This window comes from Sylvia atricapilla, chromosome 3 (genome assembly GCF_009819655.1).
Source record: "Sylvia atricapilla isolate bSylAtr1 chromosome 3, bSylAtr1.pri, whole genome shotgun sequence".
In the NCBI taxonomy this organism is placed as follows: domain Eukaryota; kingdom Metazoa; phylum Chordata; class Aves; order Passeriformes; family Sylviidae; genus Sylvia; species Sylvia atricapilla.
Genome location: NC_089142.1, coordinates 49,211,129 through 49,238,511, shown reverse-complemented (window position 1 = coordinate 49,238,511; position 27,383 = coordinate 49,211,129). Strand labels below are relative to the sequence as shown.

General features: G+C 42.2%; 1 long non-coding RNA gene across 1 annotated transcript; it reads right to left on the bottom strand.

The window, feature by feature from the left end:
* Nucleotides 1-307: 307 nt before the first annotated feature.
* Nucleotides 308-25,533, bottom strand: LOC136359054 (uncharacterized). The gene is made up of 4 exons (XR_010743217.1): nucleotides 25,305-25,533; nucleotides 21,051-21,170; nucleotides 4,087-4,157; nucleotides 308-861 (listed from the first exon to the last, which is right to left on the bottom strand). It is a non-coding gene; the product is annotated as an uncharacterized lncRNA (long non-coding RNA).
* Nucleotides 25,534-27,383: the final 1,850 nt, after the last annotated feature.

Genomic DNA, 27,383 nt, shown 5'->3' with positions numbered 1-27,383 from the left:
ATAATGTGTTTTTTCTGTGTGTATTAATTACAGTATATCAATAGTTCACTGGGGAGGAGTGTCTGGAGCTCTCTTTTAAAAGCACAGCTGACATATGTACTGGATCAGTCCCTGAAGACTGGTAGTTTTGTAAATTGGGTTCAATTTTTGAACTGCTCAGAATACCTCATATGTAAATAGAGTTGTCATGACTTAATCACAATGTGTTCATTGTAAAAAGTAAAGGAGCCACTGGCTGGCTCAGCTTTAGGCTTGTTGTTCTTGCCTCTTTTTGTAATTTTTTTTAAAGTAGGGTTTACAGCTAGAATTTTGAATGCCAAAGTTCTATTTATTAAATAATAATAAAAGTTTTCATTGTTAATGACTGGTATTTTTCCACTGGAATTTGTTTGTTGATGTTTGGGATTTGTATCCACAGAGCAGAAATAAATTTTGTTACAAAAGTGAATTTTTCACGGTTCTCATTATTCCAGTATCTGGCATGTGACAGAAGTGACCAAAGCTGGAGGCAAGAAAGGAATCATGAAACGTCTTCCCTTCAGGGGTCTGTTCTGCCAAATATCAGTTGACCAAGCTCTCTCTTCCTGGCCTTATGTTTTGGTTGGGTTTTTTTAAATCAAGGCCTTGATAGTAAAAAATATTATTTCTGTGTGATAAAAGGATTTCAGAGCAGCATTCTCTGATGGTTCTTTAGACAGATGCTCCTGTTGGCCATCTTGGACATTGATTGGAGAGATCACAGGTAGGTGTGTTTAAAAGACTAAATTGTAGGCAGAAGTCAGTAATCCCTGCTGCAGGAAATACTGCAGGTCAGTATGGCACAAAACAACCAAGCAGGATTGACGTCCATGTCAAGTTACCCTGAGGAAGTCAGAGGTTAAGGATTTTACTCAATCCAACAGGAGTCTCCACGAGTGTAGAGGGAAGTGGGGTCGCCCAAAAAAGGGTTTTTTTCTGATAAATCTTGGGGCCTGTTTGAAGCATCAGGTGCTGAATGAGCTTTGCATGTAGAATGGTCTCCTCCGCTCCTGACACTCCATAGTGCAGAGCACAAAAGCTGGCACTAGCTTTTCTTTTCAAAGCCACTGAGACATGCACTCTAATTAGGTAATGCATTATATATGGTAGACATCACATGCTTTTCTCCAGCATTGTAACAGAAAGTTGCATGATGGGCTTCTAACCAATTGAAATCATTCTGTGCCCTGTGTAAATACGTGTAACAGGCTGCACAGATGCCAGCTTTTCGTAGATTGCTGAGGGTGGCCTTTTGTGAGCTGCTCGAAGTCAGGTTTGGCATTTCAAAGTACAACGACTAAAGCACTGCTAACAACAGTAGTGGTAGAAAATGTTCTGTTGCCTTTTATTCCACAAACAAAATACAACTCCACATGTGGGTAGAAATGAAGCCTTAGACAATAACGCTGCAAATAACACCGCAGCATCTTGAGTGAGTACAATTTGCAACAGGTAAATCTGCGGTAGATTGCTTTCGTTATGTAAATTAAGTCTGCCTGCTGGGTCGTTTGTTTTGTAAATGAGCCGGTTCAGTATAGTTGGAAAAATTCCAACTATACTGGCAAGGGAAGTGGATAGACTGAATGATGGTTTTTAATCACATTTTAGTATGTGCGTATTTATTTTCTGGCCTTGCGTCAGTTACTCCCCTTTTGGGGGCAGCTGCTGCTTTTCTCCTCCTTTTCTTGGTGTCACAGGTCTGAATTTCATGGAGATAAAGGCACACTTCAAGTCATGGAGTTGGAGACTGACTGTGGGAAACCTGATAGGTTCAGCTAATGTTTTGAGGTGCTTTGAAGAGCAGTTTGGCAGCTCCCCTGAAGAATGCAACCTGTAGGTATTAATAGACCAGAAAACGGATTTAATGGCCTGTGTGCCTATGGAAGTGTTTGCCTGAAGGAAGGCAAAAGGAAACCATTGTCTAGTTCTGGTTGAGAAAAATGGCGTCTCCTGCTGAGAGACTGAATTGTAATGCTAAAAGTGGTTGTAAGAGTTTTCTGGCTAAAATCCCTCCTCGTGTGGGATCTTAATAGAATTTAGTATCAAAAAAATCTTGTCTCCCCTACATTAAAACATGGGAATACAGGTAGCCCCTGACTGCTGCCAGGGAGATGCCAAAAACCCCCTCCCAGACCGAATTTGTTGTATTGAGCTTTGAGGTGGCCCCAGGTGCCAAAGGAGGATATTTCTGAGCGCCCAGCCGTGTCCTGTCCCGGTGCTGGCCGGCTCGCTGCCAGCCCGGCTCCCAGGGCCCAGCTCTCCCCTGGGGAGGGTCAGGAGGCGGCCCCCGGCCCCAGAGCTGGTCACACAGCGCTGCAGCGTGGGCTCAGTCGGCTGGATCCTCCCGGTGCCTCGAGGAGCCGCCTCACGCCTTGCAGCCCTGCTGAGATGTGTCCACAGGAGCCAGGCAATGTGCACAGCAGGACTTAATGGAACTTAATAGCATGTTCTAACCTTCTGCTGGTTTTGATCTCATAACGGTTAAATGAGATGATGCCTAATTTATTATAAGTTAATTGGGGGCAGTCCAGCAACAGGGAAGGAGCGACCTCTGATCAGAGTGAGTGATGGCGCAAACTTTTAAGATGATCTATCTTCCCTCAGTGCGGAGACACTTGAGCTGTTCAAAAAGCTCTGTTTTAAGGTGGCCTGAAAGTAATGCTGGTGCCTGGGGCAAGGGCAGCCTGCAGCAGGACAAGATGGGTGGTGAGGACCCTCTCTCCTGCTGCAAGCGCATCCTGGCTGTGAGACGGGCCCTGGGGTCTGACACACCCCACACTGGTCCTTGAAAGCCCCGCTCAGGTGGGGCTATGGTGGTCATCATGCCTCGAGCACGACCACACAACTCTGCATTCAGCTGAGCTGCTTGAAAGCTCCCACAGGATTTTCAAACTGAGCTTTCTCCTTAGGAAGCTCAGGTGTGCCACAGCAAGTTGAGGGCTGGCACTCTCCCGTTAATCTGGACAGTGCCTGGTTATCCTCTATATCAGAGCTGGGGTGACAGGGCCCAGTTTCTGGAGCCTCCTTTGCTCAGTAACTGTTTCAGTAAATGGTTTAACTGGCAAGTTAAAGCCACAAAGCAGCCACCTCCCAGCAAAATCATCCCTGAAACACTATAACCATGTGCAGATCATCAGCAGTTTTCATCCCAGCTTCTGCACCCCTCACTTTGGGGAGAGACAGTGAAGGTCACAGCTGGGAGGGAGCTGGCACAGGCACACACTGCCCTGCTGAGAGCTCTGCTGGAGGAGGGAGCGCTGCAAAGGGCCTTGATTGATGGCATAATCCCCTCAGCCCCCAGACACACCTCATTACACAAGCCAGTGACAGTCAGATCATTAGTTACATTATCACCCCCTGCCTTGGTGCCTGGGAAGTAGCGGAGATAAGTAATGGGATATTTTTAGTTTAAATTGTGGTTTGAACATTTTAATTAAAAGCCTATTATAATCAATCTGTTTCTGACATCCTTTCCCTCACCCTCATTCATAAAAATTAATTATCACCGTGGAAGGCCAGCGAGTGCCTATATCCTGCTTCTGGCCAGTGGCAGCTTCAGAGCCTGGTTTTGCCCCTGCCTGGGTGGCTACATGCACTGAGCCAGCCCAAATTGTGTGCAGTCACCAGCCCAGGGCTGGCCCAGTATGGGGAGAGTTGGTAGTCCCTTAAAGAAAAGTGATGATCTGCTCAGACCTGGCTCTCTCAGACATCCATTTATATCTTGGAGGTGAGCAGAGCTGAAAACACTTTTAAAATGAAAATTGTCTTCTCAAAGTGCTAGCATTTTTCAAATGTCCCAAATTTTCCCCCAAAGTTCTGATGCAGTGGCTATAAATGTCAGCACAAAAAATGACCCCCAAACGGCTGAGAGAGCAGTTAGTAACATGGGGGTATCAGGCAGCTTAACACTATGTATTTGCAGTGTCGCTACAAAACACATTGAGTGTAAGAATAAATACAAAATTAATCATTAAAAAAATAGATAAATAAAATCACTGACTGGACTTTGCCTTGACCTTCTCAAGGCTCATCACTGATCCCAGCCTGCATAAACAAAAGGAGACTTACGCCTTTAGACACCTCATTTGGGCATTAAACTTATTCCAGCAGCTCTGGAGTTCAAAGCAGAAATGCTTCCCCTGCCAAAGAGAAATCAACAATTTTAACCCAAGACTTTTATTACCTATTTAAAAAAAAAAAAAAAAGAAAAAAAAAAAGACTAATTCTAGTATTATTATCTCCTGGGAAACCCACACAGTGTGATGTATCTATCAGCAGAGCTCATGTGCTTGCAAACAGTACAGTTTTCTAAAGTCCCAATAGATTGGTTTGTGCAACGTGGAGTTGGCAACAAATTATGTGATCGAGGTCTTTGACTTACTGTTTTGCCTTATGAAGTCACCACTTGCAATGAATGTTACAAACAATCTGATTTTATTTAATTGGTAGAAATAAAATAAGAACACCAATTTGGTAAGGAAATACAATCAATTCTCTGATAAGAAAACAGCTACGCTGTTACGGGCTTCCAGATAAATTAACCGACAGCTGCAATAGGATCCATAATCCATCAGTTTGTCCATGAGGCTGTTACAGGAGACAGTGCTGGAAGGCTTCCTAAGCTCAAGGTGATATCATCCACTGCTCTCTCCTTCTCCACCAAGCAAATAATTTTGTTGTAGAAGTCTGTCAGGTCAGTCACACATGGTTTCCCCTTCATAAATCTATGTTGATTACTCCAAGTCACTTGTTTTTAATGTGTTCAGAAACAGCATTCAGCATAACTTGTTCCATCCCCTTCCTGGGGATCAAGGTGAGACTGACCAGCCTGTAGTTCTCTGTAACCCTCTTTCTTGCCTTTCTTGAAGATGCCAATGACATTTGATTTCTTCCATTCTTCAGGATCCTCAGTGTGCAAAGATTATCAGGACTGGCCTCGCAATGACATCAGGCAGCTCCCTCAGCACTCATGGGTACTTCCCATTGGACCCAAAGATTTGTGCATGCCCAGTTTGTTTGAACACTTAACCTGAGCCTCCTCCATAGTGGGTAAATCTTTATTGCTCCATAATTCCGAGTCTGGGAAATGATCTAATCTCTGCTGGCTACACCTTTCATTTACTCACAAGTAAGTCTTTCCCCAGCTCCTGAAGGTGGCAGACACTGCTCACTCAGTTAAGGGGGTTAAAACTTCAATGCATTTAGCAGATGATGATGCTAACCTGATTTTTTTCCGTCTTTCAAATAACTTGATCCCCAAAAGTGAAGTACAACCCTCTGAAAGTTCACCGTTATTCTGACCAAAACATATGTCAAACAAAAAACCTCACTAAATTAAAAGAGCTGTGGAGGCTAGATGTACCATTTCTGCACTTACTCACTTTTCCCTTCCCGTTTTGCCAGCTGCTTGTTTGCCCCTCTGTTCACTGCCCAACGCTGGAGCAAAGCCTTTCTGAACCTTTGAAGGAGGCACACCATGTGGTGGGGCACTCCTGACATGATTTTAAACAACTGTGTTTCTCCAAGGAAATTTCTTCCTTCTTTTAAGGGATGGCAGTTGTGCTTAGCGTAAGTGAGGTGACAGAATGACAAAAATAAGAACAACCCCCAGTGTCACCTTGCACTGCTGGGTGCTCACAGCAGGCAGCTCAGCCTGCTAGGCTGGGTATACAAGAAAAAAGGTGAATTGTTGCTTCTCTCCCCCAGCCTGGGGTGGAGTGATTAAGGGAGCAGTGAATCAAGTGTTCCAAGTGCATTTGATTGCTTGTCATGACCTTGTTACACAGATCCTTTTGGAACATCACTTGATGGCTAGAAGTCACTCACACAGACACATGCACACACACAGAGCCTGCTTTGCAGCTCGGTTCCCCACAGCACTCACATTATTTGCATTTGTTGGCGCTTAACCTGCCATTTCTCTGTGGTTATCTGTGGTAGGCTGGGAGAAGGAAGGCTGTATGGGTGCAGAAACACAGCCAGGGGAGCACAGAGGAGCTGGCAGGGTCCTTCCTTACCCGAGGAGAAAAGAGACAGAGAGAAGCCTTCACCCATGATAGATGGGTTCCACAAGAAGAGCATGGCAAGAAGTCAAAGCTGAGCCCTGCTTTGGACATTTGGAAACAAACCATTTATGTGGCAAGTTGTCCTGGGTTGTAGTTTAGGATATATTCTATCACCATCTTCAGTTAATGGCCCATCAATGCTTTGTGCATGACTCAGAGATAACTCCCTCCGGGAGCTATCTCTCTTTAATGGGCCATCAAGGACCCACTGTATGACTCATCATCCCATTCTGAGATGCTCCGCCCATGGGGAGGAGCCAAGCATTCTCACCTGGATATAAGCTGGGATTTGGGACAGTAGAAGCAGCCTTCACCTATTGGATTCCTGGAGGACCAGACCTTTCTATGGGATCATTGCTTCAGGAACCCCTCGTCTGGACTGCTTCCATCACCCTGCTCAGGTTGTATTCTGACTCTGTCAGTGGTTTTTCTTTTTGTATTGTTGCATTTATTTTATTTTATTTTGGGTTTTTTCCTTTTCTTCTCATTAAATTGTATTTCTGACTTAGAGCCTCTCACTTGGTTTGTTTTCAAACCACAACACAAGTCAATCTCAAATGATTAAAATGGGGATAAAAGGAGCTCTCATGGAGAAGTCTGAGGCAGTAGTGATGTTTTCTGTGTCTTAGGTTTAGGGTTTCACACAGATGTCCAGAAAGAATATCTAAAAATATCACACCACCATAGTACAATCATTTATGTGCACATTAATACAGAACACAACATGGTATCTGTCTAATTAAAGCAAAAAAATCTATTACACAAACTGACCTTTAAATAAAAAGAAATTTATTGGCTCTGCACTTACATATTCTAAATCTGACTTTGGAATGCTTTGAATTGCTTCAGTGTACACAGTGAAGAATTTGTTTCTTCTTGACACAAACTAACCAAGAAGAGATCAACCTTTCATCTGTGGCATGCCTGAAATGTATTTCAGAGGCACCATGCCCTGGAAAACAGGCACAAAATGTGCAAATGCAGTTCTGGCTGTTCTGTTTGGGCTGAGCTGGACAGTTTTGGGCAAGTAGCTCCTCTCAGTTCCTCAGTGTATGTGAATGTCAAGTGGCAATTACACAGGCTCCCTTGGAAAGCATCTTGGCATCCCTGGATGAAAACTTCCATGAGAACTAGACAGCATCTCCACTAGTGAGCATTCATACACTAGTCTGTGTAATGGAAATGCTAAAAATATAGATCCTAAAAAAATTAGTGGTTTTCAATCTGACCACAAAACTGAGATACTACATCTCCTGTCTTGAATCCCCTGCCACCCCACCTTAGTAACACAGAAAAACTGTCCCACTTCCAGAATTGAGGTTTCTGGAGTTCCACAAAACTAAATTCATCCCTCATACAATGATCAGGGGGAAAAAAACCCAGGCTTTAAAAATATTCCTGACCAGTGCCCAAAAAAAGTTGTCATTTCATTTACATACAGCATGATTTTCCTGAATCCATGGGTTCTTTTGCAAGAAGACTTGGAATTTTTTTTCTCTCCTGCTGTAGAGTTAGCACAATACTCAAGCTTTCTTTCATCAAGTACCAGACCAGCCTGTTAGTCATTAAAATCTCTACTGGATTCCCCACATTAGGCTCTGCTAAGCCACGGTTCAGAGACTGTCACCTTGTTCTTGTGCATCACGGAGGAGTGTTGTTGCCTCATGTGCCTGCAGAGGAATGGCCAAGGGAGTGGAAAAAACTTGTGCTTTGCTCAGGCATCTGGCTTTTTTGAGAATTGGCCTGCTGGGGAGGGAGTGTTGAGGGAAAGCATCACTCAGCATCTTGGGGCTGTGTTGCGGGGATTTGCCTCCCGCCCACTGCAGGCAGCTGACACTGCCTTGCCTGCCCTCTCTTTCTCTCTCCATCCACCCCTGAATTTACAGAGCAGCAGCTCCCAGCACCCCTTCCCAGCTGGACCACCATGGTGCTTTTCCTCCCCATCCTGGGGTGCTGCAGCTCCCAGTGCCAAAGGTCTCTAAGGCAGGGACAGGGCAGGGAGCACCACCTCAGCCATGGCTGCTGCTGCCCACTGGGATTTGTGGTTTAAATCTCCTCACTGAAAGGCCCCTGCTCACGTGTTCCCTGGTCTGACAGTGCTTCGGGCTGTGCATGTGTAAATGGAAAATGAACCATAAGATATTATAAAGAACTTCAAAAGCTCAGGCACAGCTGTTTGATCCCTGACAGAGTGGACAGATTATACTCTTTCATTCCCAGCCAGGAGAAGGAACCTCAAGTTTGCAGAAATACGGTAGTTTCATGAGCAAGAGTCCTGGCCAAGCAGACAGAGATTGGCAGCACTGATGGGAACAGGATAAAATGTACAGGATTAGCTAAAGTGGATAGATCTTGGATCATGACGATCCCAAGTGTTTTATTTGCAGTTCTATTTATTTCCTTCAGATAAAAAAAGAGAAAAGCAGTTGACTTTGCCCCTTTGTTTCACACCTGAGCACCAGCAGCTTGGGATATTATCCCACTCCATGGGCACAAAAGGTCCTTCTACCTGTGTCTCTTACTTCGTTTTAGGGTCCAGTCTTCAGCTGCGGCAGATGAAGAACTCTATCCCTGTTATAAGCTAGACTTCCTGCACTTCCCATGTAATCACCTCATCAGCAACAGATGCTCCCATGTGTCAGTGATTCCTCACTGTGCAGGAGCATCACAAAAACAGGGGTTTGGCCTCAGTGCAGGCAGGTGACACCACTCATCTTAATCCAACAGCCACAGTGAAAATATTCCTCAGCCATGACTCAAAGATTTTTATTACTACTTGGTAATGCTTTTCCTAAGAATTGACACCCTTCTTCCGACTCCTTACCCTTGCAGTACAAGGGAGCCCAGCAAAGCCTGAGGGCACATCCTGTGTCTCACCTGCTGCTATCCTTGGTGCCTGCCAGGCCCTGGGTGTGCACACCAGCCTCTGCTGCCACCACTGCAGGAGCTGTGGGGAGAGGGGAAAGGGTCTTTGACTCCATCTGGCTTGAGCCAAGGAGTGGAGAGAAGTTGTGTGAGCTCCAGTGCCCATACCTGGCACAGACAAGCTGAAAGCAACAGTTGAAACCAATCCTGACTCAAATCCCTGTGCATTTTGCTCCTGTGCACCTTTTTCTTGTACTATCAATCACTCTTCCCACCACTTGGCATTTTGCTAGCTAATGAAAAGTATGTCTGGCCTTCTCCCAAGGCAGACTCAATAGCACAACCTTTTCCAGCTACTGTATGCAGAGGGAAAAAGTGACACTGTCACAGTCCATTTTAGAAACATCCAAATGTCTCTGGCTGAAGTGTCCCTTCACAGAGGGGTAGCCTTGAGGAGAACACCTTTTATTGGCCAATCTAGCCAGGAACTGCAGCTTCAAAATGGAGAGTTTTGGTTTTGAGTGGTTTTGGTTCAGCATCCAGCATGGCACTCTCCACTGTGCTGCCCAGCAAGGAGTCTGTCCTCACTGCAGACCACACCTCCCACCATTGCTTGTTAAAATGGTGTCAGCACTGACCAGGAAGAAGAAAACTTCCTCTGCAAGTGAACTATCAAGCTATTGCAAAACAGATCCTGTAGAAATAACTATGGAGTCTTGAAGACTCAAGTCAATTTGTTAGCATGTAAGCATCTGTAACTAACAAGATCGTTATGAACTGGTGGTTCTGCTCTTTCAATCACTACCACAGAGTTTTTTTAAAGCAAAACAAACCAAATGAAACTGGAGAAAAACGTTCAACAGTACTACTAGTAAAATACTGTCTTGGATTCAAGAGGAAATAAAGCAAATTCACCTGAGGCATAAAGGCTATCCACTCATGCCAAGAAAACCCCATGTAGTACAGATTCCTCATTCAAAATGCAGGCAGTACATTTCTAACAAGCAGATCCTATTTTTTCACCGAAGGGAAAAAGGGAGAAGCCTACAGACATCCCAACAAAAACATCACCAGCACAGATGTAGCTGGTTCAGTGCATGTCAGAATTGCTTCTGCCTGGGTGCCTCAGCAGGGCTCGTGGAGAGCCTCGAAGCGCAAGGGACCTTCTTGAGATGTCTTCTGTCACTGCAGTTGTCACCTGCAAATGAGCACACTTCAGGGCAGAAGGGAAGACTAAACAAAGGGAGGAAAACCCTGTAACATTCAATTTCAAGAAAAAACTTGAAAATTAAAAAGCTGGATATTTTGAGTCTGGTGTTTGGAAAACCCCAGACTAAGGCTGAATGTCTGTATCTAGCTTCCTTTCTGCCCAGCAGTTTTCTTTGAGTACCCAGTAAAACTGTTCAGAGGCCTGGACTTCACAGTAAGTAAAAGAGGGATTGGATCATCCCAGTCACTTTTATTGTTTTTGCTTAGTTTTGGAATTTTTTTCTCTTTTGTTTTTAGAATTTCATTGCTTCAATTCCTTCTCCTGTTTCTTTGTTTATATTTCTTCCCTGACTTTGGAATTTCAGTGGGAATAATTTTGGCAAGTTTCATCCTCTTCACCACTCTTCATTTCATCTCAGTCCATTTGGTTGTAACCAGTCCATTTGCAATTTTTCTGGTTTGTTTCAAATGCATTTGATCATATCTTCTTGCCAGAGTGTTTGTTCCACTTCGTTCTCACTTTGTCCAATTTGGAAGAATTTCCTTTCAGGAAAGGGAATGAAATCTTGCCCTTTCAATGAGGATCAGTTGGGATTACCTTTTGTCTTATGTGAACATTTCTCTTTATTAGGGATTTAGCCCCAGTTTAATCACCAACAACATTTACCCTAACAACAGGCACATCAGTTACTTTATTAATGTGGGCAGGAATTTGGTTCCTCCACCTCCTATCCTGTTTCTCTTGCAAAGACAAGAAAAAAAAAAAAGCATTTAAACCCAGTCTTTTGTCCTTATTTATCTCCATAACCACAGCTGCAAACTTATTTATCCTGACAGCAGAGAGAGGTGCAGCTGGCCAGGCTGGTGTGCCCCACGCAGCTCCCAGGCCCCAGCTGGTGTCTGGTGGAGAGAGGGGATACACCACTAAAGCTTTTTCTTGATGACAGCAAATCAGCACCTCAGGCCAACTGTCCCATTCCTGCTGGGGATTTCTCTTGGTTGAAGATGGGCAATGCAAGAAGTTGACATATTTCACTAAACCAGGTACAGGAAAATGGTCATGTCTCAGTTCTCCACGAGGTGCTGCAGTAGCTTCTAGAGATGTTTGGCACCAGCCACAACCCATTCCTGCCACATACCACAATCTTTTTCTGCAAGCATGTTCAGGCACTGCTATTGTTTAGCAGTGCTGTAAAAAAGATCCACATTTAATTGCAGCAGGCTATTTATAAACCTGTTCCTTCAAAGCCTGCTGTGCAGCAAAATAGATGATGGTGGTCACTGCTTGTTCCTGGGAGGGTTCAGTCTCTCCTACATTACACTTCTGCAGACAAATATTTGGAAAGAAAGCCACACTAGTCTCAGAAGACCTTGGAGAGGGCAGGAGCTGAACATCCCACCTATGGCTTGTGCAGCTTCTCCTCATTCCTATGGCTTCCAATTCCTTTTCCCACCTATGGCTTGTGCAGCTGTCCTATTCCCCAGTGTCCCAGCCATCCTGCCCACCCCTGGGCTGAAGGGCAGAGCCCAAGTCCTCATCACTCCAGCCCACACCACCACTGTGCTCTTGGAGACATTGTACCCGGCTCTGCAACAGCCTGCCTTTTGGATTTTGTCAGGAGGCAGTGGGAAGAAGGTGGGAAAAAGGGAAAAGAAGCAGCTTGTGAGGAGTAGACACAGCTCATTGAGGAGCAGACACAGCTCATACACATTTGAACACTGCCTCTCCCTCATTTAATTTACTTAATTTTTGACCCCTATGATGAGGCAGGGGATGAAGAAGGATGGTGAAGGACAGAAAGTTGTTCCTTCTCCCATGGGAGCAAGTGCAGTGCTTTCTCCAAAAAAAAAAAAAAAAAAAAAAAAAAAAAAAAAAAAAAAAAATAGAACAAAGAAATTAAATTCAACATTTGTGCAGGATGACCCAAATTTCCCTTTTAAAATATGCATGAAGCTTTAATCTTGTTCTTTCCCCTGACATATCATTTAAATTCAGAGCAATGAAGGTGTCTACATCCTGGCAGACACTCAGCCCATTTAATTTAAGGTATTCATAAAATATTTCACACACTAAGGATGGCTGACACTACAAAGAGCATAATAACTGTAGAAGGTATTATGATAGCATTGACATTTGTATACTATTTGGCAATTTATTTTTTTTTTATTGCCAGGGCAGAAGATGATAAAAGGAAAAAAAAAATCAAACACAAGTACACACAAGTTTCACATGAAGGGCCTAAGCCTTCACCCTGTAAGCTACTGACAAAATATAATCTGTTTGTGCTACAGATTCCTGACTGACATTTCTCCCTTTCAGGCACCACTTGAACAGCCCTAGAGGCAGGGACTGGGTTTGCAGTAGCCCACGTTGCCTGTCTCATAGCACTGCCAGACCACAGAAAGAACTTGCCATAAGACAAGCCACCACAGCAGGAATGTGAGATAAGCACAGAAAGGAGGAATTTGCAAGAGGATGGTGCTGATTCCAGGCCTGATGGTGAGATCTGAGGTGAGAACATGGGGCTCTCCATCACTCTTTGTAGCTTTCAGGAACTCCTAAGTTTTTCCATGCACTACACACATTACCTGGGCAGCATCCACATTTTTAAAGCAGTGGAGAAAGGAGCTCTGAACTGGTCAGTTTGTCTTGACAGGTCTAAGTCCAGTCCGTCTAGGCCCCCTAAGAATGATCCAAAAAGGTATCTGAAATCCATTAATTAAAAATCTGTTGTCTTGATTCAGTGTCATTGAGATGCAAATCTCAGCAAAACATCGAGGCTAAACTGACGATTTCCCCTTTCGGTCACACAATGATGCCATTCTTAGAGAACAATTTGTTTGACACAAAGCACCCAGGCTGTGGAGACCTCAAAATCTACCAGCGCTTAAGCTTATAAAATTGTCTCATCAAAACATGAGTAATTAATTGCTACTAACTTCAGCACTTGTCTGATGTACTCAATTTAAATATCATTAATTGCTCATGTAACAGAGTTTAACATGGGGCACAATTGTAGCAACACCTTTAGGATGGCAAATATTTACAAGAGCTTCAGTAAAAAAGACACCAGTGCCGAAATACTGTTTGGGACAGCATAGAATTCCTGAGATGGGACAATTTTAAACAAAACTTCCAGTCCAAACAGAACCAGAAATAGCCAACTATTTTATTTTTTAACACATGACACCAAAAACTGAAGTGTATGAATTGCTAAATATCAGCATTTCAAAAAGTCGACTCAAATAAGAGTAAAAAAATCTGGCATAATAACACATTTACAAGTATATATTATGTATATATATGTAACATAAGTGCATGTATATATATAGTGCATGTATATATAAGTGCATGTATATATATAAGTGCATGTACATATATATAAAGTAATTGCATAGGCACAAAAATGTCTAATTTTAAAAATAAACAACCAACAAACCAACTACATGGGTTGATATTCCTGGTGAAAAATACAAAGATGCTTGAGTACCTATACAAAAAGCACATTCCAATTTGATCTTTGATAGTTCTGTATTTGTTATCTATATGCTTACATCCAATAGTCATGTTCTTGTTTTAAGGCCAGCACTTCTAATGTCCTTGAGTTTCTTCTATGCAAGTTCTTTGCACTTTATCTTATAGAGGACTGAGCCACATGGATTGAAAAACTGAGAACAAAGGCCCAGTGTGCTTGTGATCAGTGTGGGCTCTGGAGTTTCAATAAGCTATTAAAGTGTAGAAAACACCACAAATGTGTCCTGCAAGCAGGCTGTCTGCTTGACCTAATGCTCACAGTCACTTTTTGTGAGGACAGGGATGAAGCAAACAGATAACAGTAATTCCAAACGCCCAGAAACAACCTGCCACAGTAACAATGAGCTTCTGGGTGGAACTGTGACAGTGCTAAAGAAATACTGAACAAGACCAGTGAATATTGCCATAGAGATCCCAACCAGTACCATCTCTGTTCCAAGAAAAAAGGACAGCTGTCAATCTCTGACTGATGACACCTCACATCAGAAGCACAGAGTAATTCTTCAAGTTCTACTTCAAAACTTCTGGGACTTATTTTGACTTCTGAAAAGCAGGAAGTAGATTAGGGCAAATTCCCCTGCGGCATAAACCTATTTATTTCACTCGATTTAGATTAGATATGAAATTGGTTCCTACCAGGATTTTAAATGATTAGATTTGCAATGTCGCTATCAGACTTCAGAAAAGTGAGCAGAAAGGAAGTGGTGCTGAGCCACCTGGAGAGCAGCCATCCATCTTCCTGAAAGAAAATCATTAAACTCTTCGACCAGAAACCTATCAAGGTAGAAGACTTCTAACAGAAGGACTTCTAACCTTCTGGGTGTCGTACTTTCTGTCCCTGAGAGTGGCAGGACTTGGAAAATTGCATTCTGGCCAGGGTACAAAAGCTGGACTCTATGTCCAAAGATCTGTGGCATCTGTATGATGCCTGGAACAATCACTGCTTGGAGGAGGGCAGTAATTTCTCTCTTCAGTGCTGCAGCTGGCTGACAAGTTTGTGACACCATTCCAGCTGTTGGTAGACAGCTGTTCAGCAGCTCTCCAAGTAGTATAAATTGTGTAGAGGTTCTTGTGGCTTGAACATCTACAGCCCTCACATCAACCTTTGTCCAGTCTCAGCTCTCACCATGTCAGGGGTGCTCGTCAGTGGCACTGGTGGGAAGGAAATGCAGTTTTGACTTATTTAGAAAGTTGCTCAGCATTATCTAGACTGAAACATCCTTCTTTGCATTGTAAATGAATTGTTGGGGGGGAAGAAAATATTTAGACCTAGTGACTCTCTCCTTGTACCCCTGAATCTTGTCTGCAAAGATGTTCAACTTCAACAGCAAACAAAACCAATAATAAATCTTTAAAAATTTGATAAAACTCCTACCTTTAAAGCCCCGTGAGACCACACACACCCTAAGCTTTTCTGACAGGCAGTATTGGAAACTTGGTTTCAGCAACTCCTTTGACAAAAATCAAAATTAATTGCCTTTCTTGTGACAGCAGACTGTTAGATTTCCCTCCCACACTGAAGAAGATTAGAGGTGCTTTGGTGTGGACACCTTCCCCCCAGGTGATGTCACTGTGGATTTGTGCTAAGCTCCATGTTTCGTTACCAGTGCCCAGCCTCACTCGCAGTGCAGAATACGTGAGTGCTCAGCCGTGATCCACCTTCCCTTTCCCACAGAACGGCAGCCTGTGGTGCACAGCAGGTTAATGAGCTGTGGATTCAGACCTAAGCTTACTCACAGCTGGCTTATGAGCAACAGCAGAGATGTTTTCCTTGCCTGAGCTCTATTTTAACCCTGCAGTGTGCTGTTTGATGGGTGCATCTTCTCCGAGTTGCTGGATGGATGGTAATGAAATGTTTTGGAGGCACAGCTGCCCAGAAGCAAAATAGATTGTTTGGGAAGGAGTGCCCAGTGGGCACATGGGAATGCTGGGGGAATAGCAGTAAAAGGGGAAACACTGTTCCATCGAAGTTTGGGTGAGTTTTCAAACCGTATTTAGGGACTGACAAATTATAGGGTCTATATTTGGACTAGAGGTTTTTAAAAATTGCTTCAAAGTTTTTCCACTTTTTTATTTTATAAAAATGAAATATTTTTTATATTTCCCATAATCCATGATAGGAGAAAATTTTGAGGTTAGTGCTTAGCTCTGTTTTGAAACAGCTTAGTGGTGTTTTGAAACAGTCCAGAGAGGATGTCTAGTACACTGAAACAGCATTATCACACTCTCTCAAAGACAGTTATGAAATAGGTAAAAGCTGAGATAAATTCATATCTGGAGTCATATGAAGCCTTCCAGGGTGGCAAGAAGATCAGTGGAAAACTTAAAATCAAATCCACAGACAAAAGGCAATTCTATTCTATCTCATTACACTTAAATTTAAAGGATTAGAATACAGACATTCACCCAAAGAGTCAATCTTGTCAAGAAAATAAGGTGGGAAGGGTAACAGCAACAAGTTAAATTTTTAGAGGGGCATTGAGACTATTTAGATTTTCCTCTTTGGGTACACAGAATAGGTTAAAATATCACAAAATAATAGAAGAAAATCAAGAACATAGAAAGTAAATCAGCATGGCTATATGCCAAGGTAAAAGGTATTAATAAAAGAAAGGAAATATCTTTATGAACAAACAAAGCATGGTGTCCTTCTAATGAGGACTACAAACTCTGCAGCACACAGACAAAAAATGTGCAAGGAACAACTTGCAAACTGTATTAAAAAACACCAAAAACCCCACCTACCTACCCAACACATTTTTTAACTTATTAAGGTTAGAACCTAGAGGACATATGGATGACCAACATGTGATGTAATTTTTTAAAGAAAAGTGAATCATAGTCAAATACCTCAGTGAGTCTGCAATTATCATTAAATAGCTTGAATAAGTTCCAGTGGTAGATCCACTCCTCTTTTTTTAGTAGAAGACACAGGAAGTCTTTCTCCAGGTGCAAAATTGACAGAAGGACTATGGAATAATGGACAAAGTAAAGGGGAGGCAAACATGTGGCAAAAGGACAGAACAAGCAGTAGCAAATGGCCAGGACCTAGTTGTATTTGCTCTGGAGCTCTCCAGATACTCTGAGACACAGATGTAAGTGGTGTGTACTCTCTCCTGGCACCAAAGGGAAGGGAAGGGGAAGGTGGAAGCATAATAACAATATTCTTTGGAGGAGCCATGGCCACAGCAGAGCAGGGATTCCCAGCTAACAGGAAAGAAGTTCTCTGCTGTAAAGAAGAGCAGAGATTATATTTCCCATCCTTTTCAATACAAGTAAACAAGGCATCAAGTTACTCTAGTGAGTGTCAAGTTCAAAACCAAAAATAAAGGTGAAGAGGTTGATCCCCACAGAGGACAGAGAAGATGATAAACTCCTGGTTGAAGGACATTATAGGACCTAAGAATGTTACATGGGCTCAAAAGAGCATCTGTAATATTTTATATGAAAATAATCCAACATAATCTATTACATACAAATTACTACCTCTGTCTTTAAGTTGTCCTATGGCATTTCTGCCTGTGGCTAAAAATGTGGTTTTGGAATCACGGCTACTGGATTTCCTTGACCTTATCCTCTCCTCTAGGCATCTGCTGCTAAGACCAGGAAACTTGATTATGTGTGACTTTGTTCCGGCCAAGAAAAGCCTCTCTGATCAGTCTAGCCAACAGGAAACAAAGCACAGACTTGTCCTAAGAAGAAAATTAGAGAATGCTAAGTCAAGTTAAATCTTTTATCCAAGTGCAAGACAAAAGTTCCTATTGCACCTGTGTATGAAACACCACATAGGGAGTTTATGTTTACTTTTGATGAAATCCATTTTCATCTTTCACTTTGGAGTCTCAAACCCGTTACTAAATTTCAGACAGGGTGCTAATCACTGGAACCAGGGACCTGTGAGCTTTTCTTCCCAAAAGAGATCAGAAACAAGCACAAAGAAAGAAGTTGAGATGTATTAATCAGTCCTTCCACTGGCAGCCTTATCCAGAAGATGTCACCAAAGCACAAGTAGTGCTCAGGGTCCCTTGAACAAGGAATATAAATAGAAGGACTTTGGGCTTCTACAAAAGCACTGAAAAATCAAAAAGGATGTTGAGAGAACACCTTAAAATGTGTGATAGCTGACCTCAAGACACAGCAAAAACCAGGTGGTTGGCGAGGTGAAACCAGTGCCTGGAGCAAAGGCTCTCAGTGCTTTAGAGATCTTGGTCTAGCATGGCAGCAATGTGGACACTGCGGCAGCCGCAAGCAGATCAGCAATTACCAGATGATATCTGAGAGGTTTAATATCATTTCACTTCTTTGTGACAGCTGAGTGCAGGTATGAGCCAGCATGACTCATCCTGATTAATGCACTGTGGTTCAGAAAAGATCCTATTGCAGGAAAAAGTTCAACACAAAGAACAGAGACCAAGAATTGTCTTGAGTCTTGAGCCTCATGTTTAAGAGTTTTCTTGACCCTCTCTGGCAGCAGGAGATGAGCCCCATTCCATCATTTTTATCCTTCTCTTAAGAAGAAACCAAAACAAATCTACCTGATAATGGCAAAATCCACAGGTGCTCCAGGACTGACAATGTGTTAGAAAGAATCACTGCCTGAGTACCACTCTCCACAGACCTCCCTGACAAATGTGTTCTAGGAGCAATTAGGGTATGAATAATAGAGCTTTTAAACTCAACAGACCTTTATTCAGATCTTGTTTGTGACTGCTCAATTTACACCATTTTGAGCAGAGGGTTGAAAGCAAAACTTGCTGCAGTGACATTTGAGCTATTATGGGAAAAGATTTTGTAAGAGGTACTCCTAGGAAATTATGCACAATAATTACATAATAGGAGAAATCACATTCTCATAATATCATTTGGCAGGTTTAGCCTTATTTCTAGGAAACAGGCTAATGGAAATGGTGATTTCCTTTCAGAGTCTGTATTAATCAAAACAATGTAATGAGACCAGGTCTACACTAAAAAGTAATCTGAAGGCATATCTACATGGACTGCCAGTGTTCTGAAGCAAGCTGTAGTCTAAATAAAATTTGGTATATGCATCAATATTTTACATATATATATGTACATATATATGTACATACATATGTACATACATATATATTGTTCCTAATAGAGTGTATATATATATATATATATATATATATATATATATATACACACACTCTATTAGGAACAATCCATTTCCATTATTAGATTTTCAATCTACCCTACCAATGCAATAAGAAAACCTTCTGTAAAAATTAATTCTACATTTAAGTCTGTACATCTAGCACCTGCTAAACAAAAATATTTTTCAGTTTCTAAAAATGTATGGAAAATAATTCAACTAGTAAAGAGAACTTCTTTAAAAGCAGAATTAATTTGGGTTTCAAAAAATTAATAGCCTGCTTCTTGGCTGAAGAAGTTCAAATTACAGACAGGCGTCTTAAAAAAATCAATTCGTGGCACCTACCCTGGCTGCTCACGTCTGAACAATCAAGCCTCTGCTTTGTTTCAGATAAAAAGAAACAGTTTCCTTAGCAATCTCAGAAAGTTGAAAAACCCAGCAATGGAAGAAGAGGTTTAGCTGCACACACATCCTTAAAGCAGTAATAAAACTGCAATTCTACAACCGTGGCAGATCCCGAGCCATGACAAAGAGACAAAATCAGCATCTTAGACTCCACATAGTCCTGAAGTCCCCTACAGGATGCAGGTTCAAGGTAAGAGGGTCAGGAAGCGAGAAGCACTCCCAGGAGAAGTCAGCTGGGTGGTAATTCTCCAGTCTCGTGGTGAGGACCTGCCTGGTTCAGAGAATCCTTTCCAGAAAGCTCCTTTGATTTGCCTCTCTCTGTAAAAAAGGGATTTGCTTTCTATTTCTTTAAGTGAGAATAAGCAGAAGTAGAAAGAGTGGAGCAAACAGATTTTTTAGCATAAGCTAAAACTGGACATCAAGTCCAGTTATGAACAAAGATCCTTCACTTTGTCACACATTAAGAAGGTCATAAAGCTTTGCATAAGGGTAAATTGACATCAAAAGCTAATGCCTGTTTAGGCATAATTTGGGAGATCAGGCAATGTAAACAGGCATCCAGCCTTTCTGTGTAGAGCAAAATCAGAATTTCAGCCTCTGGGAATCTCTGTCTGCAGGTCTACCAGGCAATAAATCACTGGAAATGCACAGGCATTTTTATGACAACAATCCTCCTCCATTACATAAACTCATTTCTTGCTCTCTTTGTCATAAACTAAAAGAGGCTGCTTGACAATAAACACTCACAATTCATATTAATTTGCTGCTGTTTGTTCAGAATCTCCCTGGTTACACATAGACCTGGAGAACCAGGATGATTAGGAAGTAAAATTGTATTAACCAAGCAGAACTAACATGGTTCAACTAGGTAACTGAGGAGATATTTACAGTGCTCAATTTCCGTAAGACTTCATTGCATACTTCTGTGAGCAAAGATACTTACAGAGCAATAAAAACAAGTCAAGTGGTGCTGAAATCCACTTTTCCCACTTTTGGTAATTTGCAAGTAGATCCAGATCCTATTCTGTGTAGACATCAGAGTTCCCCTTCATGGTAGACCCCAAGACTAACTTTCTTTTTAAGTACTTCCAAATGCAACTGAGAGCTACTGTAAACTATAAAAGTATGTGCAATTGAAAAGTCCCATCATATTTCACATGCTGATCAATTACTCTTCTGTATTTTCAACCTGTGGTTAGCAGTGTTTGAAAGTTGTCACACACAGAGCAATTAAAAGTCATAATTAAGAGAAAATTACTAGTTCTTTATACCCAGTTTTATATTCTGTGCTGCTGTTTATATTTATAGTGGATACGACATTACAGACTGCTCTTTTATGATGTTTTATCATACATAGATTCAGATTTCTCTGTTCAGATTTCTCATACTCTAAGGAGTTACAGTCTTGGAGTTTCTGTAGCTGGTGTACCCACAGGACGGACTACTTAGAAATGAAATGGAAAAATGTAAGCAAATAAGTGTACCTTTGATTTAACTCAGAGCCCCCCTTCTTGAGGAAGATACATTAGAGCTGATCTCAGTCTCTTTTCTGAATTTTTCACTGCAGGCAACAAAACAGAAGCATTAGTCCAGAAGCCACACTATCGTGGTGAGAGTGATCTACTGCCAAATTTGGCACCAGTGCCAGGAACAGAGATTTCAGCTGACACTAAGTCACAATGTCTTTTAAATTAATTTGGCGTCATACATCATAAAGGTTTGCCATCACTTTCCTGTAACACAAGTACAGTGATCTGACAGACACAGTAAAGGCTGTGGCATTTTTCTCTGTCAACCTGGCTTCTCAGTGTACATTTTTCAAACATACCTCCCTTACCTGTGTTGAAGCTCTCAGAGGGTGCAGAGACAGTTCCTACTCCAAACTCAGTGGGTGTGAGGCTGGGTGAGCTCTGCCCCCTGGTCCTGCCTCCCTTAGCTGAGACATCATAGCAGTGATCTGAAATAGCAGAATTGAGGGTGATATGAGAAGACTCTGTCTTTCACTGGTGAAGAACATTGGCCATGTCTCTGATAAAGTATGGCTCTGACAGATGTCACTCCAGAAGCAGCAACACTTCTTGCTCCAGCCTTTTGTCCCTAAATCAGGAATTTCTCAGGGACAGGTAGGTATTTTCTCTCAAAGTGCAGAGAGGAAAAAGAATTCTGAGCAGCACCATAACTAACTAGAGACTACTCTTAGGAAAAATGGAAAAGAAGGTTAACTGGGTTCCTGTGACCACTCAGATGCTTAAGGACTGATAATTAGAATAGGCTGTGGATAACTCACAGGCTTAACCTGAAGTATATAGTTAAGTACACAACTGCATGGAAGCCTGTATTGTCAGCCACTGACACACTGGAGGATCTTGGTATTTAAAGCATTTTTTGGTAAAGAATCCTGTCTACTAAAACTAGTCTGAACCCATAATTTACTTTATAAGCAAATCGATGAAGAATTTTAGATTTCAGTAATCTTCTCTTAGCATGAGTGTAGGATGGTTTGAAATACATCACAGTAAGCAGGAACATACCAGACAACCTACAGGCTTTGACATCTCAACTTACACATCTGTCTTTTAGAAAAAAAACAAACAACAAAGCAGAAATACGCATGATCATTCCTTTTTTATTTGGTAAATGACAGCATCATTTCATATAAAACAGAAAAAGAACCATGCTGATCAGCCACCCACACACTTTCTTTAAAGCTCATGTGAATTGGATCAAAATTTAGAAAGCACAGCAAGTACTGGCATTTAAGTGATATTATGAAAACAGTCAAGCTGTGATAGTGAAAATGTATCCAGCCTTTTTACATTAGCTTCCCTATGCACACACAATGTTATGAAACACTGTTCAGAAATATAAGAATATTATTTTCATGGGAATTTCACAATTAGAAATCACCTCTTTACATACATGAGCAAGACAGTTAAGCTCCCCCTCTCCCCAGCACCAGCTCCCCAGCACCATCACCATGGAGCTCCTCCCTCATCCTGCTTCTGATTATGGAAGTTATGTTCCAAGCCCAGCATCTGCATCTTCCAATGCAAAAAGCTGTCCCCAAACTCCTGTGCACAGTCTACTTGGTCCTCCCACACCTGAATTTAAACTGAATTTAATCCTGACATTACTTGAGAACAGCTACAGCTGTTGCCATGCTGTATTCCTGCCTCAGCCAAGTTCATTGCTTTATTGGTAATATCCTCTGCTTACAAAAGGAGACAAATTAAATGCTATAAATCCTTTGCAGGACTTGCTCAACACAAAAACGTACCGTTGCCATTTCATCCTTTTTCATATACAAGGCAGCTGCACGCAAACAATCTTGGGTTGGTTTCCTCCAGAGCCACTGTGAACAGGCAGTTGTGGTTTCTCATTCTGCTGCTCTGGCTCTTATTTAAGATTTGTGTAGTGCTTACATTTTTCTACACTGATTTTTAATGTAGCTGTATCTTGAAACAGATACATAGACACAAAGTCAGGTTTTAGGCTGGTCGAGATGCATTGTTATCCTTTGAAAGAACATCAAGTGTTTAAACTTTACCATTTTTATTCCCAATCCCTCTTTACTAACTGTCTGATCTTCTCCATTCGATGGGATGTTGTGGAGGGGAAGGGGTTCTGCCTTTTTTTCAATAGAGATTACATTTATTAAGTTATTGTGATGTTATTATGGTCCAGCTGAACCTCTCTGAACCAGTGAGGGTAACCAGTGAGGAGTGTGAGCTGGCTTGCCTGCTTCTGAGGGACCCCAAGGAGGGCACAAACTTGCCAAGAAGCCACCTCACGCCTGGCCCAAAACCTGAGCAGGAAAGCTTAGCACACACACCAGCATTAGCACATGCAATCAACTTGAGTCTTCAACCCCCTCACATTTCAAAGCTGGGATAATCACCTTAAAAAATGGACTACTGCAATTGTTTGGGTGGTCTGCTTCCCACTGACATCCTTGTGGTCCCCTCTGGAGCACACTGGCTCCTGAAGCAAGGTAACTATCAGGCTTTTCAGTGAAATCAACCTTACTCTCAGTTTCCATCCCAGTGTTATTAGCATGAGCGCTGTTGGTGAGCTGTAATTCTGATTTCTTTGATCTGTATTGTTTGTCTGCATAATCGAGAGACAGGCAAACACATGCTTGCTGAATGAGCAATTGCAACATACAACCTTTTTTGTATTCCTTCAGGGAATGCCAGTCGCACGAAGCAAGGTCTTTGTTGCCCTCATGCCTCGGGGAAGTGGGAATAGCACATCCTTGGCTGGCTGAGGAAGGAAGATGAACCCACCTGATCCTGAGGCTGGGAGGAGAATGCCCAGGCTTTCCAGGGGGCAGAAAGGAATCCCCTCTCCACACTCCCCAAGGGTGGCAGAGGGCCTGGGCAAGAACATTTTTCCTCCCCTCCATCCAAAGAGGTGCACACAGCACATCTCATGGGAGTGACGGAATGGCTGTGGTCATTCTCTCTTTAAATAGAAGTGATGATGCCTTCAATGGGACGCTAGATCCCATCGTCTGCACTCAGGGCAACATCCATCTACTCAGTAGGTGACAGGTTTGATCTACTTGGGCTAAGCAGGGACCATGCAATTCATTTTGCTCAGAAGCAGAATTTAAAGCAGAGTTTAAAACTGCAGACCCAGAAAATTGATCTTAAAAAACCACTCAGCTCTGTGAAGAGCTCATAAACCTAAAATTAAAGCCTTAAAATAAATGCAAAAGCCATCATCTACCGCATTATGTTTCTCAGTTATACCAATTTAAAATTTTCACACCGAGATAATCCGAGTAGCCCAATTCCGTGTCGGTAATATCACCTACACTAACACCCTGCAAGCACAGCAACAAACTCTCCCAGGCAGGAGGCCAGGTGCCAGCACCAGCCACTGAACTTGAAATCAATTTTGTCTCTCAAGTGTAACTTTATTCTTGTACTCCATGAATATATCACTGTGTACAGGGACAGCTATACACACATTTTCCAGAGATAAGTAAGACGAAACCACTGACTTAATAAATTCATTTTTTTATAGATGTACAGTACTTCTGTGCAGCTGTGTAACATAGAGTGGGCCTGAAGCAAAGTACTGCAAAGCAGGAAGGAAGAAAAGATGAGGAGATCTTTAAGATCTTTTAGAGTTTCTCTGAAAAGGAAATCTCATTTCTGTCACATGAGCTTTAGTATTTCATTGAGGGGTTGCTTTGAGGGTTTTAGCCACTAATGCCTGAAGGGGGTGACTACAGGCTTCATTTCTCATCTCCTGGCCCCTTTGCAGGCAAACCATTATTTACATCTCTGTGTCACAAAAGTTTAGATTTATGTGGTCTTTAAGGTGTCCCAAGGTAAGCTGAACTTGGAATATGCTTTGCAGCTTCCACAAATAAGGAAAACCACATTATCCTCCTCTGAGTCAATGGATGTAACTAATAGTTTCTAACATTGAACAGTGGCATGCAAGTTCACTCAAATATTTACTTGGAATTGAAAAAGAAGACAATAAGGAATTCAACTATTTTCAAAATAAAGATAGCTGACTGCAGACGCCAGAAGGTATTATCAGGTGGGAGCAGGCTGAGGTATCTGCATTTATTCTAAAAACTAGCAAAATGGGAACTGCAATCTAATATGGCACTGGAGTAGTAGAGATTTCCCTCTTATACCCTTCTGTTTACAGTCACACTGTTAATAATCTGAACACCTATTTTTTTCACCCGTATTAGATATTTTTTAATTCCCCACGAGAGTTGGCTAATGGCTCCCTCTAACCCTGGGGTCGCACATCCCAGCTGGAGATCACGTTCTCAGCAGAGGTATCCCTCCCACAAGGCAGATCCCTCAGCATCTGCTGTGACCTTTTGGTGCTTTTGGAGCAAGCAGAGGCGTTGTTTAGGTGGAGGTGCTGTGGTTGTGCTGCTCTAATGGTGCTGTTATCTGGCACCGTGCCTGGCATCTTTTGATGCCTCGTTATCTTGTAAAAGCAGAGCAGCCCCACACGTGGTGAGGTTTTTTCCAGCAGACAAGTCACAAGACTTTCAGAAGCACAACTGGTGAAAGGCTGTTGAAATGCTCTTAGAATTATAATGACAACTTACCAATGCTTGGAACAAAATCATCCTTTTGCTGATTAATTTGCAGGCTCCAGGAAGAGTGTTTGCTTGTGAAATCTCTTCTGCCTTTTTGGTGTCATTTCTTCTTTATTTTCTACTGGTGATCAGTAAAAGAGGAATGTTAATAACAGCAGAGTGCAGACTCTTCTCAATTTAGCTTGTTATCAGATAGCTTTCTTGGGAGACTAACAGATAAGAGCAAAACATGACTTTTCTCACCAAATAACAACTGCTTTGACATGCATAGTTTGAGAGATAAGCTGCCTGTACATGTCACTATCTGCAGACCTGTGATCTTTCTACTACAGATCTGCTGCCCTCTGGGTAGCCAACTCTAAAATGTGGGCATCAGCCCTCCTGTGACCATACAGAAAAGGAAGCTCTTTGGCTGTCGTCAGCAGAGTAGAGATTCCCTTGTGTGAGAGCTGGTAATAAAAGACAGCTCCAGATTAAACTGCACCCAGCTTTTATCTGGAAGGAATACAGAGAGTTTGTATTTCCACCAGTAGCCATCAGTTAGAGATCCTTTACTAAGTGCACTCAGCCTCAGGAAAAAACTAAGGTCTGACCTGTGCTGCTTATTAGCAGATACTCAGCTGATGGACTACTGCCTCTAAAAACGACGTTCTAAGCAAAAAGACATGATGAGCAGACGACACTCAGTATTAGATAAATTTATACAAGGAAAAGAACTTTTCTGACAGTCACTCTCTCTGAGGACAAACAACTCTATGTCTTTCCAAATAAGCTGCAACACCGCTTGTTTCAAGCAAAGGAATGACACAGAGGGTGCCACTGTCACCACTTCTGGCTGTGAGTCCTTCAGAAGTCACAGTGACACCCTCCCTGGCTTTGAACACTGGATGTTGAAAGCCAGAGTGAACTTCACACTTCAGGGTGCTGGACAAGAGGTACTACAACAGTGTTTATATATGGTAATTTAAAGCTCCTCCATGGTAAACCAAAAAAATGCCCAGAAACCATCCCTCTCTGTTCAAACCCAGGATAGGGAGTTTTGCAGAGTAAGGTAGTAGCCCTTGTAAGAAAAGTCCTGTATCCTGAGACCTGGCCAGTGCCCAGGCTTGTTCTGTTTGCAAACAAATAATTTACAGAAGAAAAGGACACAATGATATGTTTCTGAGAAGTCAGATTAGAGGCTAGGAGCACTGAATCAACATTTGCCTTGGCTGGAAGAGGAGGTGTGCCTTAAAGACAGGTTGCCAATTTTTATCTGTGTCACTTGTGTCACGCTAGGGGAAGTCCCTCAGGCCCACACACTATGGCAATACTACTGTCACCATGAGGTTATCAGAAGTTTCTTGTTTTCAGGAGTGCTTTTCTCTTCAGGTCTGGCTACAAGACAGAGTGAGTGTTGGCAAGAGATCATAGCACCTAGAGGAGCCCTCACCTCTTTGAGGAAAGCCCAGTACACGTTTGCCAGCCTTTTGAAGATACATTTTTAGATGGAGACAGAAAGCACTTTACACTGTCTCCCCAGGACAGGGATGAGCATTTCTCCGTGTTGAAACCTTTGTATTACTCACTGCTCTAGTTATAACTTCCCACCTCTTTCTGTGTCTGAATCTTAAATCATCTATCACCTTCACTTGTCCTTCCAGTTACAAATATTGAACCTTATGTTTTGGTTGCTTTGCAGAATACCCTCACCTTACTGACCATTGTTTATCAATGGTAAATTGTCTGCAGATGCCCAGTATGCGATTATGAAAGATTAAGTAGTGTGGGCACGGCTTGCAGAATCCCAAATGCCAGTGCTGATGATGCACACAGTCATGGGTTTATCATTGAAGAGGGCACATCAGTAATGGAGTTGGCACCACTCTACTTAAAAATTCTCTGGCAATTAACAGATCTTGGAAATATCTTGGAAGTTTTGGAAAACAACAACAACAAACCCCAAGACAAAAACTCTCTAAAAATCTTTCTTGATGATACCATTCCCTAAATTTAAAGGTTTCTTTAATTTCTAATTTCTCACTTATCTTAAATAAAGCCGACATCTTTTTCAAAATCCAAACCATGTCCCTAAAACTTCAATGACAT